Source organism: Mastomys coucha, chromosome X (assembly GCF_008632895.1).
Source record: "Mastomys coucha isolate ucsf_1 chromosome X, UCSF_Mcou_1, whole genome shotgun sequence".
NCBI classification, from domain to species: Eukaryota; Metazoa; Chordata; class Mammalia; order Rodentia; family Muridae; genus Mastomys; species Mastomys coucha.
In genome coordinates, this window is record NC_045030.1 from 55,687,071 (window position 1) to 55,691,558 (window position 4,488).

The window sequence follows — 4,488 nt, forward strand, 5'->3', positions numbered from 1 at the left end:
GTTGATCTGATAAGAAAAATTTGAAAGCATAATATATAGAATAGCTCCCATTCACTCAAGGACACTTGTGGGCACATTGTAGATAGAGGCTGTACAAATACCCAAAATTCTCTTATTTTTGTCTGAAATCACTAGACTCAGTTATGCTCCCATAAAATGAAATTATGATTATATTAACTCCCTTGAAGACTCTACATTTTTTTTCTACTTTGCAGTATTTTTTTAAGCTTTTCTTTGTATATAGTCATTGTATGTAGTACTATTACCTAAGGATGTTTCCATACAAGTACATTGAGCATGTCTTCCCACACCCCTTCCCCTCCCCCTCTTCCCCCTCCCATTAGTCTCCTTTTGTGCCCTGGGCAGTTTCTCTTTGGCTTTAATGTCATAGTTGATGTATCTATATAAAATTTAGAAATCATAAAGCAAATATCCAGTATTTGCTGTCCTGAGATTAGTTTAATTCACTTAATATAGTTATAGTGTTTGCAGCTTTCACTTATTCAGCCTCTTGACACACCAACTCATCTCATCTCTATCCTTACCATAACTTGAGTTCTACCATGCCCTTTACAAGTCTAGCCTTTACATTTAAGAGAAAAATACTACTAAGGGTAGAGTGGAAGTTTACACTTGGTTTCTTAAAAGCTTATTTCCATTTCTAAAGGTGTGTGAAAAAAATAAAAACTATATAAAAGTCTATAAAATATTTTTTAAAAGTTTATTTGCATTTATAATGGTGTTGGAAATATATAAAAGATGGTATAGTACTCAGAATCATTGGAGAATAAAGGGAAGTAAAGAGAAATCCACAGAAACTGTTTTCAAGGCAGGATGGTCATTCATACATCTTGATGGTAAAGCACCATTTTCTAATTATAGTCCCTGTAGTTTGGCGTGCGGGTGTAGACACAGACCCATTATGCCAGTGTTAATTGAAACCATGAGAATGTATCTCTTTGGCAGAAGAGCTATTAATTTTCATGATGCATGTAACCACTTGTGCATTTCTTAAGCACCACAACAGACTCCATCCTCCCAGGCAAAACTGCTGCTACAAGCAGGTAAGTAAGAAATGCATCATGAACCATGACAGATAACAATGGACTAAGTAATACAAAGATGCATAGCAGCAGGATCCTCTTGAAGCATCTGTTACTAATGAAGGGGCATCGCTACAGCTGGAATCCTAAAACTCTAAGGAGTGTGTGCTAACACTGCTGGCTCTAGCAAATATGAGGCACGGCAAGATTACTTAAACCAAGTAATCTTCTACGGAAGGAAGGGAAGCTTGCTGGTGCCAATGGCCCTTTCAAAGGTGTTGTGCTGATCAAATCATTATTCATCTTGGAAGTACAAAAGGAAGTTGGAAATACAGGGTGTCGTCTACTCAGAAAGTGAGACCATTTCTGAGTTAAGTATTCAGCTAGTTGCCCCAAAGCCAGAATGCTTTTCCAGTTTGCCTTTAAATACCTCTTTGTAGCTAAGTGATTTGGGTCTCCTCAATTGGCAAATATACTTTCTATTCTAAAAGGCCTTTCTTCAGGCTAGAGGGCACTAATTTTATTAGGTACCAAAAAAGCTACATATGTTAAATTGTTCTTCCAAAGAAAATGCACTTGGGAAGGATTAGCAGGTGAAGAAACCCACAGACATTTCATTACTCAATATATAAACTGGTAAAGAATCCAAATTATAAATTAGTCATATGGATTTTATACTTACTCATTTTGGAATACATTTGACAGCTCATTCACTACATCTCCCACATAGTAAAAGTTGAACTGCTTAACAGAGAACTACAGTCCAAAAATATTAAAACAGTAAGTATTTTTTCAAATATACAAATATGCCTGGCATACTGCTACACAGGGCCATCCCATACAAGATGTGTTATTTGGCATCTTTTTTTTTTTTTTCATCTGTAACTCCAGACAGGATCCAAAGAGGAGGTACAGTTTTCCTCTCTGGGTTTTATGGAGAGTTTCTTTACCCTTCTGTGTTAGCCTCTTAAAGTACTGTGACAACCTTAAAAGGGCACAGGAAAGGGCGACTGCGGAGAGACCAACGCAGCTCAACACAAGCAGGCCTGGAACCTCGGCCACGTGGCCTGGGCCTTCCTTCCTTCAGTCAATGCTGGGACGTACCTTCGCTTGTGTCCGAGGCAGCAGCACGGCTGAGCAGTGGGGACCGGCTCGGGTGGGTCAGCCACCAAGGCCGGGACCAATGTTATTTGGCATCTTTAAGAACTGATTTAATGTCTATGTATTTTGCTATCGTGTTATTAAAATAATATAAGCAACCTTAGTTTAAAATTTTGGTTTCAAATCAGTCCTTAAGTCCAGAAGTTTTTCAATACTGAAGCCAAAGCATTATTATTATTATTATTATTATTATTATTATTACTATTATTATTATTACTATTATTATTTATTATATATTATATATATTGCTGATTATTATATTATATTATTTTCCAATTACAAATATAATACTTAACATGGCTTGATGATATTATTTTTAGCCAAGTAACTGGCAAAGAACCTTTGCCCTGTGTGTTAGATGACATATCTTGAATTCTCTGTATTTCCATAAAACTATGAACTATCTTTTAAGATGTCTTTTAAGAAGTACAAAATGAAAACAGAACTGAGCTCAATTCTAAAACAAAAATGTTTAACGAGTTATGTTAAAAAGCAGCTTTTCTTCTTCCCCCAAACTAATAGTACATTTGCATTTGGTTAAAGAGAGTACTTTTCACTTACTTTGGGAAATACATTCCTTGTTTTTCTCTGCATACTTGTGTATATAGCACACAGGTACACATGTATATACGGGCATTTACACCACACATTGGCTCCTTCTAGCCCATTCATCTTAAGACACTGTTAAAATTGAGTAAATATGCTGGGTGAACTACTATAGCAGTAACACGGGCCTTAAAGAATTGTATATTGTGGACTGCTTCCAGGCTGAGACCAAGATTAAAATGGCTGCTGAGGTTGATAGAAGCTCAGCATTGAGATTCCTTTTCTGACTATACCTATCGCCTCACTTACCCTACCCTAGGTTTATATTCCTCACCAAAAATTTGTCATTGACAGTGAAAGTATCAGAAGGAAAAGAGAAAGAAGTGAACAAAGATATTCTACAAAGAAATTCCTAACAATTTACTACCTGGAGTTGAGAGAATCAGTTAAGTAAACACGTACAGTTTTCTAATTCCAACCTAAGAGCACCTATTTTCTGTAGTATCCCAGTCTCCTCTCCAGACTTACTGGTTTCATTCTGGTAAACACCTGCTTCCTCGTGGACTAAGGTGACAGTACGTTCTGTGCACTTAGTTGCTCATTAACAGTTAGCGGCCCCTGTTGCCTAGTTATGTTTGTTAATAAGCATCTGTTGGTTTAGACAGTGAGTGGCTTGGTTTGGATAATAAATTACATGGTCATCCTACCTGTAGATGAATTCTATGGCAGTCAATCTGGTGGGCATTTTGGTACCTATAATACTGTTCAATATTTACACTGACCTTTCATCCAATCACCAAAACAACTAAAGGACCAAAGCATCTGTGCATACAGGATTTTGAACAGTGGTTTACACATTGGCCATCCACTTTCGAGCCTGAGGAAGGAGCCCTAAGAACAATCTGACAAAGATAACTTTGCTCCAGTATGTTTCTTCCCTGGTATTAAGTCATAAAATATTTCTAGCTAGGTTTCTATTGCTATGATTTAAAAACAAACAAACAAACAAAAAAAAACATGACTAAAAGCAACCTGGGAAGGTCTGCCTTCCATACCCTGGGTCACAGTCCACACAAAGGAAAGCCACGGAAGAGTACTGCCTTACTGGCTTGCTCTCCATAGTTTGCTCACTCTGCTTTCTCATACCAACCAGGACCACCTGCCCAGAGGTAGCTGCACTCACAGTGAGCTGGGCCCTGCAACATTAGTCATTAAGCTCTGAACACTCAATACCTTCTCCAGCCCCAAATTCTAAAATGCTTTACAGAAGAGTAGTGCCACAAGGTCCTACAACACCGTTCAGGGGCTTAAGGGTACAGCTCCATGGTCAAAACTGGCTAAGCATCTGTAAAGCCTTGGAGTTCCATTCCCAGTACTGCAGGAAAAAAAAAAGTTGGCAATCCCACAGAAGGGAGAACCATTTGCGCTCTGACATCTTGCTCAAAATCCTCCTGCAGGAAATATAGGAGAGCAAAGCTGCTCCGTGGCAGTCAAGGTACAGATGGCTCAGTCTTACACACAAGACAAAAGAGCCCTTGTCCTTCGCTTCGCCTCAGAGACGCTCATGGAGTCCCTTCTAAGGTGGCTCCACGGAGCAGTCTGAAAGACACCAGTCTAATCCAACTTTTAGTTTACAAGAGGTTACTTTTATCACATATCACAATAGTATTTTCTACGCTGATAGTCCTATAAACAAGGTCATGACCAAAACCTGAATAGTGCACAGTTTTTTTTTTTT

General features: G+C 38.3%; 1 protein-coding gene and 1 non-coding gene across 2 annotated transcripts in view; both read right to left on the reverse strand.

Annotated features, from left to right (window-relative positions):
- Window positions 1–4,488, reverse strand: part of Gpc4 (glypican 4) — a 111,249-nt gene that overhangs the window by 16,743 nt on the left and 90,018 nt on the right. The window lies entirely within an intron of this gene.
- Window positions 1,921–2,041, reverse strand: LOC116096339. The gene has a single exon (XR_004120958.1). It is a non-coding gene; the product is annotated as a small nucleolar RNA SNORA26 (small nucleolar RNA).